We start from the raw sequence: 13607 nt of genomic DNA, 5'->3' as shown, positions 1-13607 counted from the left end.
TCCCATAGAACCCAATGCAATGGTAACCCCGCTGTTGCGTCGCAACTGTGGGACCGTTCCCGCATCATACGTTGCGAACTGCCACCCTGCGCCGGCCCGAGCGGCCATTTTGACTTTTCATGTCGCTTGGCTTGGTAGCTTGACGATGGCATTGGCTGCCCAAAGTGCCGGGGGCGACAACTATGACATATTTTCGGTTTCCGCCAGCAAAAGTATGGCCCTTGAGATCCGTATTTGCTATATAAAGATGGTGTCTATGATGCGTTGTGGCCCTAAAATTGGTTTTGCCGCGCGCCGTATGCTGTATGGTGAGTGAAAACGTGCGAGGGGAGCCAACGACCGCGTCTAAATCTCGCGCACGCAAGAAAAGCAGGGAGGAAGCACACCTTCTTCCGTTGCGCTCAAGGCACCGGCGAGGGAGCGAGGGGGGAGGGATAGCGGGGCGGCGCACGGTCGCGTGGGCCGTATCTTGAAAGCGATCTGCGTTGGGGCAGAGTCTATAGCAGTGTAGGTGCGTCGGCGGCTCGTAGCTTTATGCGTGCTGTGTGTTCTCGGCGCTCAGTTTGCGTTGAAGCGATAGACAACAGCACGAAGGTCACTTCGCTCGCTTCTCCAGCGGCGCTTCCACACGCTGCCAGCATTTGACAGCGTGTGTCCGCGCTCATCGAGTGTGATGTGTCACAGCCTGTACCAGCGCATCAGCAACATCAACTAGAAAAGGAGAGAGTGCCGGCTTGGCGGGTTAGGCCAGCTGCAGCAAGCGGCAGGATTAGGTTTGAATGGCGGGAGGGGGAAATGTCACGCCCGCGGCGGCAAGATCGCCGAGTCGAGAGATGTAGGCCCGCGTCGCACATGCATGCACGCACACGTGCGCTCACTTCGCATTCCGTCGCAGCGGAGAAGGTGCTTCTGGTTGCTGCTCGCGCAAAAATGACGAAATTTGGGGCGAAATCTCTAGGTTGTCGGAGGGGGAAATTTGTTATATCGAGGGGGTCTCCCGCTGCCACTTCGTTACTCAAATACATGTTCTTCTATGGAGTAACGGCGGGGAATAAAAAAACTTTGTTATATCCAGGAATTCGTTATATGGAGGTTCGTTATAAGCAGGTTTAACTGTATATGCTTCAATTCGAATACGTCTTCAAATTTCACACACACATAATGTTTCGGGTAAAAGTAGAAAACATAAGTAGAAATCACATTAGAGCTCCTACACAAAGCAGAAACCGAACGTGCACCTTTTTTTTTGAGGGGGGGGGGGCAAAAAGAACATAGCATGCCCCTGATTCTGACAATTATTAAAAAAAAACAGCTAACTTAACAAAATGGAAACTTAGTCACTTAATGTCCACCGTCATCACTCTCAGACAAAATTTTATCACTATGAGCGAGTGAAAGAACTTTATTGAAGTCCAGAGAAGACGCAGGGGAGACCCCATGCCACCAGGCTAGTCCCACGTTTATCTAGTTTATCACTGTCTCTGAAGAACCACAACATGTCCTCTCTATGATAAATGGCACAATTGATACTCTGCAACAATTGCAACCAGCATGGTGGCCCATGCCTAGACTAACCACTTCACTAATTCATCCTGCAACGCATGCAGTTCTCCAGGACGTCAAAAACACATGATGGACGTTTTGTAAACTAACTTATCGTTTCAATGTGCTTTTGTAATCAGACTGAATGTGGTGCATGGTCGTCTTGCTATGCGAGTTTTTCTGTTGTCATCCATGACGCTGGCAAGGCCTGCTCTGACTGTAGGCTCTTGCAAACATTGCGTATGTGGTTTTTGTTTTGGCTTCGCATCAATTTGCATTGCACAGAAAATTTACGGGTGAATTTTCTTGGAAAAAAAAAAGACTGTTAACATTGACAGGGTTCGCACAGCCCCTTGAAATCCTTGAATATCCTTGATATTGACAGTATAAGTTCAAGGGCCCTTGAAACTACTTGAATACCCGTGAGCTCCTTGTAATCCTTAAAAATCCCGTGGGATTTGTTCAGCTAGAGGAAATTAACGATGTACCTCCGCCAGTCATGCTGATATTTAAGGCCCTTTCGCTTACGAATGCCCAGGAAAAGAAGCTGTGTTGACTAAAGGGCAACATCAGGAAGTTTCGTTTTTAAATCTCGCAGCCCCTACGTCGTCTGTCAACTAATATGCATTGGAAATCCAATCCAATCCAATGCGAGGCATATCGCTCGCTCGGCTTGCGTATAGTGCCTAGAATATACTCTAGTGTGCCGTCCACCGAGCGTCTCCAACGCGGGACGGTGGCGCGGGCAGTGATGCCTGCCGCTGCGGACCACCAGACGGCGATGCCTGTCGGCACCATGCTAAATCCTGCGGTGTTCCGACTCGCGTTCGTTTGCGATGCGTTGATTGCTACGCGTCGATTGCAATGCGTAGTTCATTTCTCACCTTGCTGCCGCTTTCGTTGCAGTCTTTTCTTCTTGTGAGTGGGTTTTTTGCATCTATGTGTGCACTCGTCTGTCTAAATAAACTTTGAACAGGTCGCGAAACCGCGATTTCCCAGAGACGCGGAAAGAAACGGCTCATCTCACTACCCAGCGCGTCCGCAGACCCCAAACGTATTGCGGATTGGGACAAGAACATAAGAGGCAGATCGCCGGGCAAATGGGGAGACTCGCGTCGTGTCTTGCCTGAAGTCCGCCCATGTCTCAGCATCGTCCGGCACAGTCTCGAAGTGCAGCGCACCAAGCGGCCGGCGGCGGCAGGCATCACACTCGGTGCTACCGCGACACCCGCTCTCGGCACACTAGTAAGTGTCTTTTAGGTACTATAGTCGGGCCGTTCGTCGGCCTCGTGCGCGCCATTTCAGTGAAGTTTGCGTTGTGTGTTTACTTTGACAAGATGTGCCAGGCGGGAAGTGCAAGTTTCAGCCTGCGTGGCTGCAACATACGGACTATCGTCACTGGGTGAGACCGGAACCAAGCGATCCTTATCGAGCAATGTGCGCATTATGTCAGAAGACGGTCGACATTGCAACGATGGGGGAATCTGCCTTGAAGAGCCACCAGAAAGGCGCGAAGCACCAATCCAAAGCTGCAGCAGGTGAGGGCTGCTCATCTGTCGCAAGTTTCATGCAAGCGGCAAATCTGTCGTCCGAGGCTGCTTGTCAGCGTGAAAGCACGGCAACTTCCTCTCGAGCTGCAACACTTGACGAAGACTGCTGAAAGCATGATTCCGTGATCGAAGCCGAGATTTTGTGGACGATGAAAGTTGTGTCCTCACACTACTCCTACAGCTCCAGTGGATCCATTTCCCAGCTATTCCAAAAGATGTTTCCGGATAGCGAGGTCGCGAGGAGCTTCACTTGCTCTGAGAAAATGAGAAACGTCGCGTGCCACGGTCTGCGCCCATTTTTCACTTCGCAAGTACAACAAATGATGGAGAAGTCTGACAATTTTGTTGTGCTTTTTGACAAAACCTTGAATGAATACCTGCAAAGAAAACAACTTGATGTTCACGTCAGTTTGTGGAATAACTGTGAGGTGACAACCAGATATCTGACTTCGACATTCATGGGTCACAGCACAGCGGACGACCTTATGCAGAAGTTGACGGAAACACTCGCGTCCTTTCCCCTGAGCAAGATTGTGCAGCTCTCGATGGACGGCCCGAATGTCAACTGGAGTCTTTTCAACAAGTTGCAGCAGCACATGAAGAATGACTTTCAAGTTCAGTGCTTGGATATTGGTTCATGTGGCTTGCACACAGTGCATAATGCTTACAAAGCAGGAATGCATGCGACAAGCTGGCCAGTTGACACCTTTCTGTCGAGCTTATTCTCACTCTTCCATGATGCACCGGCCCGCCGTGAAGATTTTGTTGAAGAAACAGGGAGCAAGCTGTTTCCACTTCCTTTCGTACCCCACCGTTGGGTCGAGAACATGCCCGTACTGGAGAGAGCCCTGGCTATGTGGGAGCATTTGAGGCACTACACCGAAGCAGTGAGCGACCATAGGTTACCCTTGCCGAAATGTAGAGCGTATGAGAACGTCAGTGCTTTTCTAAAGGACCAGCTTGCACTTGCGAAACTGAACTTTTCCCTAAACGTTGCAATGGTTGTGCAGCCTTTTTTGACTGTTTTTCAGAGTGATTCTCCAAAGACATTTTTTTAGCAAAAGAGCTTGAAACTGTCTTGAGGAGCCTCCTTGCAAGGTTCGTGAAGCACTCGGTATTGACAGAAGCCACGAGCATCACGAAACTGCTGCGAATTGATGTTCATGATACTGCCAATTACACGTCACTTGAGAAGGTGGACGTTGGACATGTGGCTGAGAAGATCTTAAAAAGTGGAAAAGCGAGTACCAAGTGTGTTTTTGAATTTAGGGGCGAGTGTCGTAAGTTCATTGTGAACATGATCCTGAAAATCATGGAGCGAAGTCCTCTTAGGTACCCTCTGGTTCGAGGGTTGTCATGTTTCGACCCCAGAGAGATGGCGAAGACAGAAATGTGCCTTGGGAAGCTGAAAGTTGTTCTTAACTGTTTAATTGACAGTAAGCTTCTTTCTGAGCACAAGAAAGATATTGTGTGTGCACAGTACATTCAGTTCTGCCAAGAAAAGCGGCATGAACTGCAAAATTATGAAAGAGACCATGAACGCCTTGACGTTCTCTTCGTGCGCCTTTTGAAGCATGACCCGGCGTTCTCGATGTTATGGGAAGTACTGAAGGTCCTTCTCTTGCTAAGCCATGGGCAGGCTTCAGTAGAAAGAGGTTTCAGTGTAAACAAGCAGATCGCGGTCGAAAATATGGCAGAGCTCTCGTATATCTCACAACGAGTCATCTGCGAGGCCGTGAAAACCCACGGTGGGCTGCTTAACGTTCCACTGTCGAAAGAACTGAAGTCATCAGTGCGCCAAGCCAGGCATAGGTATGCGCTATACATGGACGAACAGAAGAAGCAAGCTGTAGCTCAACAGGTAACCTTGAAGAGAAAAGCACTCGAGCTAGAGCTACAGAGCATGCAAGAGAAGAAGACAAAGCTCAAAAAAACTCTGAAGTGTTTGCAGGAGTCAGCGGATCGCTTTTCGGAAGACGCCGAAGCAAAAAACGACCTGACTTATCTTGTCAAGGCAAACAGTTTCCGTCGAACAGCCAAAGAAAAAGAAGTGAAGATAACAGCTCTTGAAAGAGAAATTAATGCGAAAATAGGGCTCCTTTCCTAAGTCATGTGAGGAAATAAAATTACGCTAACACTCCTTGAATTCTGCCTTTTTGCATCCTTGAAATCCTTGAAATGTCCTTGAATTTCCAGCCAAATATTGTGTACGAACCCTGCATTAAGTTCACATTAACATTGGGTAAATGTTGTAATAATTGTGAGCTACTGTTATCAAAATCTTTCTAGAGCAGACTGAAGATTGGTGTTTTTGACAGGAGTTGATGTTTGTTCGACGCATTCACTGCATTCTTAGCGCCACCAAGACAAATGCTGCCATAACTGGAGTCAAGCACATGTGTGCTGACCAGCCCAGGTCGACTTACTTCGCGAAAGCCAATTTAAGGACCGAAATAACGAAAGTTTGGGCCTATAGAAATGTATGAACCCCGGCCGGGCGCATCAGTTGCAATCAAATTAACCGAAAAATGTAATTAACCAAAGTCGAAATAACGGAAGTCTACTGTAGTTACAATCTTCAGCAAACCAGCTGTACTCAGCCAGGCAACATTGTCTACACAGGGGCCAATGCCAGTGCTTGGTAACAATGGTGCAGCTGGGGAAAGCTGCTCAGCAAAAGCGGCCTTCTGCAATGACATGCTGTGAGCAGCCATTCTGAAGCACTGTGGACTGAAAATTTGAGTGTATCATTATATCATCATCATCATCTAGGTGCATTCATATTGTTACGCAAAGGATGAGTTGGTAATACGAACAACTATTTACAGGTTATATTTACAACAGCGGTTGCAGCACTGACCGGTTAGATTCACAGCGCGAGCCCAGTTCGTTCATCCTCCTCTTTTTTCGTGGGATGGCGCCCGCACGCCTCGTTCGAACAATCAAATACCACACACGTGTAGCATAATACCCCGGCGGCAGAAGCAACGTCCCGGAGCGTCTAAATGTCATCACTGGGAGGGTGATACTGCTTCAGTCGTGTAACGTGCATGATATCGCTGGACTGGGAAGCAGATGGGGCATCGGGGGCGATCTCGTAGGTGACGAAAGTTGCGGCACGAAGCACTTGGTATGGGCCTGTGTAACGAGACAGCAGTTTTTCTGACAGGCCTACCTGACGCGACGGAGACCATAGAAACACCAAAGAACCAGGCGGGAAGTGCACGTCTTAGTGTCGCCGGTCGTACAAACGCCTTTGACTCTCTTGTGAGTTCAGAAGGCGGTCACGGGCAATTTCCCTTGCGTGGGCAGCAATATGTTCACTTCATATTCAGTACTTAAATAGCATATTGGCAGTTTGAGTGCCCTAATTTGACTTTTCCTTTATTTTATTTTTCGCTTTTCCACAGAACTCAAAATGTTACATAACTGGAGTAACTGTGTGTTCACTCAATTACTGCATGTTATCGTAAGCTTCAATTAGGCCCCTGCTGGGTTTTATTCTGTTATTCAATTATTGGGCGGCACATATTTCTCGCTTCCACATTTAGAAATATATTTTTTATTATGCGCCACCTATCCTGCAGACGGAAAAGAAGTTGTTGTATAGAAAGAGGACCCTCCATCTTTGTTGTTGTGGCACCACTCGCTGTGTAAATATGAACCCTTTCTAACATCTCCGTTACAATATCGTAATAATTTCAGACCGCAGGGCACATGGCCACATAGCGCTAAATGGAAATAAGGAGGGGAGGGCATATGGTGAACCTGTTATTCTGCTCACAAAGGCAGCCAATTTATAGAAGAAGTATGCACTTCCCAGCATACTAAAGAACGTGCATCACTGCACCCACATCATGCTCTCGATAAAGCGTCTTAAGAGAAGAGGGCAACGGACGTGTTGCTGATGCACTCTTTATGTGAAAGTCCTCCAATAATTCACGTGCCTCTGCCGTCCCTACCCAGAATCCTTACGTTGTCTCGTTGTAGCTCACACTGATGTGCATTGCAGTGCAAAGGCCTTTACTTTTTGAAGGCAGTTCATGTTCCCGCACATATTCATTACGCAGCGCCCGGTCTGGCCCACACAGAATCTCGTAGACGACTATAGTGGCACATTGTACATACGACCTGGCTTAGTGCAGCTACTATCAGATGGGCACTGCTGGACGAGTGTGCATGGCGCAGATGGCTGTTTGCCAAAGGCAGAACTTTGTGGGGGTCTTCCCCAACCTGTAGCGCGTGTAATCGCAGCTACGTAGGGTTCGGGCGAATAAGGCAACAAGCGAGTCAACTCAACAACGTTTATTGCTGTGGGCAATAAAACACACTTGCAGAGGGAAGTCCGTTCTGTATAATAAGTAATAAAATAGGCTTGCCTCGTCGCGTGTGGTAGTCACGCAAACGAGGTCCCTCACGGGTTTCAGCGGGTAAATCCGTATGGGTAGGTAGGTCAAGCGAGGCTAGAGAGGCCCGGGGGTCTCTCGGTCGCGCTCTTTTATACCTTTTTACCTTTCCGCGAGGGGAGTGTCCTCCTTGCCCGCCGGATACTTTCCCTCTTCCCGCGCGCGCACGCGCGTCGCGAGAGGCGAGCGAGAACTGGGAGAGGGCAAAGTGCATTTCTCCCGTGTCCGCCCGGCTACCGCCGCGTGCGCTCCGTGCGCAAGCGACGGGCAAGCGCCCACGGGAGAAGGTGGCAGCGTGTGCTCCCCACAACTTCAGGCCTCACCATTCTCTCTGCGCTAGCTCTGCTCTTAGCCTTGGTTTGCAGCTCTAGTGAAGAGACGGCCGTAAGACAAGCTTGCCTGCACAACTTCCGTTTGCAACACTTTACAAGAGTAGACAGTGATTGACCTCTTGACAGTCTTGAAATGCGCCCAATTGAATGGCGGCAATTTCTTCGTTGCCAGCAGGCATGACCCACCTGCAAGGTTATGCTGACGTCTAAAAACGCAACAGCTGCTCATGCACAAAAACCTATCCTTTGCCGTGGAAGCAAAAGGGCACTAAAGCATTGCTAACAATGGGCTGATACAAGTCAGCGGATTGTTGTTTTAAAACAGTTTGTCTTTTATATAATGGCTGTGATTGTAAGTAGAAATGTTAGTGCTCACCTTGTCCCCTCCCCTATTTATTTCCAGGTTGCACTAAGTGGCCATACGTATTATGGTCTGAAATTGTGCAGTATGAAAACGGCAACACATACTGCGGAATATGGGGTGTTTTATCATTAACAATTTTTCAAAATCGCCCATTATATTGTTACGGGAAGGAAGAAGTGTACTAGTATTTACAGATGGGTTTTACTCGAAAACCATAATCTTTTTTGTCGTCTCCCAGGGCACCAACCATGCCCTCTTCGAGAAGCCAGACTACAGGAGACGCGAGCTATGCAGAGAAAACAACATCAGGGGACGCGCCAGAGTCGCGCATCCCCACATCCCCCCAACCTTAAATCACTACACATACTCCGGCGAAACATGTCATAAGGTCTATCAACGCGCGAGTTGCGAACAAGAGTTAGTACATGCAACAGTGGCACCGCCGAGGAAATGTCCACACGTTATCCACAACATGCGAGCCGACATTGGCTCTGGGGTTCACCGCTGGCGTCCATTGGTCACAGCACCACCTCTGCAGATTTGATGGCACGACTCCAGCCCAGGACTCCGGAAACGGCGACGCAGAAGTCGGCACGAGCAAGCGTCGCCCGCGCCAACGCGCCCTGCCGGCGAGAGCTGCTGTAGCCGTTGGTGCATGCCGGCTCTTTTCCCAGCCGCCGAGGGTTGCGAGCCGAACACAGGCGGCCGCCGAAATCGCTGCGCCGAACTGGCCTGTGGCATGTCCATCGCCTGGGGTAGCTCGATTGTAGTCCGAGGCAGCAGCACTGACGATGTGCAGGTGACAGCAAACCAGGGGTGACTCCGCTCACGTTGCGTACACTCAACGCACTCGCCAAATACTAAAGTAGTGCAAGGGAGAGGAATTCGGCATACGTGGTACGATGTTCAATTCAGCTAGCAAAATGTCGGGCGGCATTTCAGATGCTAAGTTCACATGAACAAAGCTTACTTTCTTGAGTCGAACGAGTAATTTCAATTCGTGCGAGGTTAACTAAAATGAGGGAAGCAAAGTGCGACACCTCAACACCACGGTCCACCAGGTTGTGTCCCTCCACTTGCGACTGGCGACTTCGTAAAGCCTTAGGCCTAATGCGTGGCTACCCTAACAACCGGCATCAAAAAAAAAAACACCCAAAATGGGCACAACAGGCAGCCGCGAAGAGACGTTAGCTCTGTGAGGTGGTCCTACCCCGCTCGGTGCACACAGCATCCGAGTTGACGGCGCCCACTGTCCCAGACGGTGTCGGAGCGCCCGGTGCCAGGCTGCAATACCAGTCAGCCCGTAGCGGCACCCGTGGCCCGCGGCCACCCGGCTCCCTGAGCCGCGACTTCCGAAGTCAAAAGATAGAAGAAGCTATTTACATAAGAAATTTGGACCACCCACGAGGCTTCCGTACTCACTCACTTCAGGCTTGCCAATGCTCTGCGGGCGCTAGGCCTCGCTCTCCCAGGATGCAGCCCACGTGGCTCTCGTACCGACGAGTGTACAGTACTTCAACAACAGTCGCGGAAAGGCTTAGCATGTTGAAATGTTCAAACACGCTACAGCAGCCGTCGCCTCGCTCAAGAAAGCACGCTGCCGACACTAGCGAACAAAATCCACGCTAGGACTACGCTTCGGTTGCAACAAAGGTTGTCTCGAACCGAGCAATACTTAAAATTATCGTCCGATGCCCCAAGAGCCCCACGTTGGGCGTCAGATGTGGGGTCACACATGCTCTTGGGACAAAGGAACGACAACACAGTAGTGCAAACAATCAACAGGGCATTTATAGCACCTTTCATACACTAATGCACGCTAGCCAGGAAGTCCGACTCAAGGAAGTCGGACAAATCAAGGAAGTCCGACTCACCGCGGCCCGATAGCGAGCGAATACGTTCACCCCATGCTATGACACCATCGCCTAGTCGTTCACTTGTACAGTCACGCGAACGGTGGCGCCTTCGAACGATCTGTGTTCGTCCATACCGGTGCCCCGCTCCGAACCACGCGAGACGTCTCGCGAAGCGTGGATCTGCGCACACACAGGACGTCCGCGTCGCTCACCAATCCCAACCCAAAGTGGAAGTGCTTTCGACCTTTTTCTACCAAGTTACCCCGCCGTTTGGTGGCGTTAGCATCGCGACACTCGCGCCATCTCTCGCAACGTGCCGCAACCACTACGACCGCCTCCGCCGCTTAGCCACGCGGAGAAGCCGGACTACAGGAGACGCAAGCTATGCGGAGAAAACAACATCAGGGGACGTGCGAGAGTCGCGCCTCCCCACATAGCACAGGATCAAAGTAAGTCATCAATGACTTTGGCAAGAAAGTATCATCCGTGATCGGTGAGAAGTTGACGAGGTGCGCCGTGGTGTAAGATAACATCGTGAAGCAAGAAGTCAGCGATGTCTGTAGTGCAACTGGTGGGAAGGGCTCTTGTAATGGCATAGTGGGTGGTATAGTCCGTAGCGATGGCAATCCACTTCTTTCCGTCGTTTGATATAGGGAATGGTCCGAGAACATCAACGCCAACTCGAAAAAAAGGGTCGGTCGGTATATCCAGAAGCTGCAGCGGACCAGCAGGATGTACAGCTGGTCGTTTTCGGCGTTGACACGACTCACACGCAGCGACATAGCGACAGACGGAGCAGTTGAGATGGGGCCAGAAAAATCGTCGTCGAGTTCGGTCATGGGTTCGAGAGACGCCAAGGTGTCCAGCAGTGGGAACGTCGTGCAGTTGCTGGAGTACAGTCTGCTGAAGATGAGACGGAATGACGATTAGCAGCTCGGGCCCATCTGGGTGCATGTTGTGGCGATACAGGGTGTCATTTTGTAGTACGAACATGTGAAGGGGATGGGTCAGACGGGTCAGAGAGCAGGCGTTCGATAAGCTGCCGTAAGGATTCATCGCGTCGTTGTTCAGCCCCGATGTCTCTCAAAGCGGAAAGCGAGAGAACGCAGATTGGTGTGCCATCCAGTAAATCGTTCGGTGCATTGACGGGGTGACAAGACAGGCATCTCTCGCAACGCGCTGCAACCACTATGACGTGTCGCAGTGGTTGCGGTGCCTGATGGCATCCTGATGTCCTGATGGCGTCCTGATGTAAACGACCCGAACACAGTGTATGTGTATTCCTGAAGGCGTAGGGCCCAGCGACCGAGGCGTCCGGTGGGATCCTTGAGGGAAGAAAGCCAACAAAGATTGTGGTGATCGGTTGTAAACTTGTAACCGTAAATGGTCGACCATATATGTAGGGTCGGAACTTGCCTGAATAATAGCACTCGGATGGGGAGAGGAGGCGGTTGGCGTAGGCGATAACGCGGTTGTGCCCACATTGGCGTTGGGCTAAAATTGCGCGCGCCGATGCCATATCCACTAGCATCATGATGAATTTCTGTCGGAGCAGAGGCTTTAAAATGGGCAAGAACAGGAGGTGTTGTGAGTAGCGTGATGAGGCGCAAGAAAGAAGTCGCTTGTTCAGAGCCCCAGCAGAAGGGAATGTCTTTTTTGAGAAGGTCAGTCGGGACGAGCAACTTGCGCCAAATTTTTCACAAACCGGCGGAAATAAGAGCGAAGACCGATAAAGCTGTGAACATCTTTGGCAGAGGTTGGTACAGGGAAATACTGCACTGCACGAACTTTAACGGGGTCGGGGCGCATGCCTGATGAATCGACGAGATGTCCGAGCATTTGGCAGTGACCGAAGTGACACTTGGACGGGTTGAGCTACAGGCCAGCAGCGCGAAAAACAGAAAGCACAGGTGAAAGTCATTCAAGATGGGCCGCAAAAGTTGGAGAGAATACGATGACGTCATCCAAGTAGCACAAGCAGATTGACCATTTCAATCCTTGCAAGAGCATGTCCATCATATGTTCAAAGGTCGTCGGGGCATTGCACAAGCCGAAAGGCATTACCCTAAACCAGTGATTCCACTCCTGCACCAAAGTGCGCCAAATGGGATTTACTGCGCCATCCTGATACAAGAGACGAAAATTGCGCCTAACTGCGCCAAACAGTCTCGGATTTGGCGGCGTCGATCGCCGACAATTGCACCAACGGGGAATTAAAACGTGCAACTCGATGATAGGGCTAGCCTTAGTTGCGAACAGGAGACTAAACAGCACTAGCCCGGGCGTCCCGATTAAGGGGGGACGCGGCTTTCGCATCGCGAAAAATGGCTAAAAAATCGATTTTTTTGAAAATCACAATTTCAATTTCTGTAACTCTTAATTTATCTGATTCCGAAATATCATCGCTGAAAACCAAGTAGAAGTGCTCTAAAAAATTGTTGTATCAGCCAAGGTGCCGAAAAATTTCGCGGAAATCGCGAAAAAACGGCGTTTTTCAAGCCACGATATCACCGGAAGGGCGCAGCCGAGCGCCGCCATCTTGGACTCGTTGGAAAGCACATTTCTCCGTCTTCAAATTTGGCGCTTCAGCTATCTCCTCCATACAGAAACAAGCACACAAAAAGCAAATGATTGAAGGTCGTGCCGGAGCCACCGATTGCCCGCGCCCGCCACGTGACTCCAGCGCGGTTCGCCATTGGTCCGGTGCTCGCTTCGCGATGGCGTCGTCTGCACCGCTTGTTGCGGTCTCTTCGCGAGCTCTGGGCGGTTTCCGTAATCTCGACTAGTATTAGAGCGGGCGTTACGTGGACATCGCAGTAGCGTGGCCGATCCCGCTTTTTGTAGACGTCTCAGACCCGCGGCTAAGCATTCGGAGCATCGATGACGCGGATTCGCGACCTCGCTTCGGGCACGGAATCCTCGGTCACGCGGCTAAGCCTTTGCGCGTAGGCGTCTCCGACTCGCCGATCAAGCACATCGCGCGCGGGCTTCTCCGATCCTTGCCTAAGCATTTCGTGCATCGGCGCCTCCGACTGCGTGACTAAGCACCTCGAGCGTCGACTCCTCGAGCCCACGGCTACGCATTTCGCGCGTCGGCACATCGCTCAACGAGTCTCGACTCCTCGGACCCGCGGCTAGGCATTTCGTGCGTCGGCACCTCGGAAGGCGCGACTAAGCTAATCGAGCGTCGCCTCCTCAAGCCCGCGGCTAGGCATTTCGCACGTCGGCACATCGCTCATCGTAGGGATGGTAATATCGATGAACGATTAATCGATTAATCGACTAAAAGTACGCCGCAATATGATTAATCGTCATCGATGTGTACCTTTAATTTAATCGGTTTAATCGATTAAAGCAGTTCGATTAATCGTTTTCCAGACAGTGACTAAAGTGGCGTGAAAAGTTTGAAATCGTACTGTAGAATGCGGAGTACGAGCAACGACCGCGCGGCTGCGAAGACCGAGAGCGACTGTCGACTGTTTTCCCGAGTCATGTCGAGCGGGCCAAGCGCTTCCCCGCTTTACGCGCACGTCACACAGGCTGCCTGGGGCCCGGAG

At 50.7% G+C, this 13607-nt stretch overlaps 1 protein-coding gene across 3 annotated transcripts in view; it reads left to right on the top strand.

Annotated features, from left to right (window-relative positions):
* Nucleotides 1-13607, top strand: part of LOC119461863 (germinal-center associated nuclear protein) — a 340872-nt gene that overhangs the window by 313391 nt on the left and 13874 nt on the right. The window lies entirely within an intron of this gene.

The sequence above is a fragment of the Dermacentor silvarum genome, chromosome 8 (genome assembly GCF_013339745.2).
Source record: "Dermacentor silvarum isolate Dsil-2018 chromosome 8, BIME_Dsil_1.4, whole genome shotgun sequence".
Taxonomy (NCBI): Eukaryota; Metazoa; Arthropoda; class Arachnida; order Ixodida; family Ixodidae; genus Dermacentor; species Dermacentor silvarum.
This window is presented reverse-complemented; position numbering and strand designations above follow the sequence as displayed.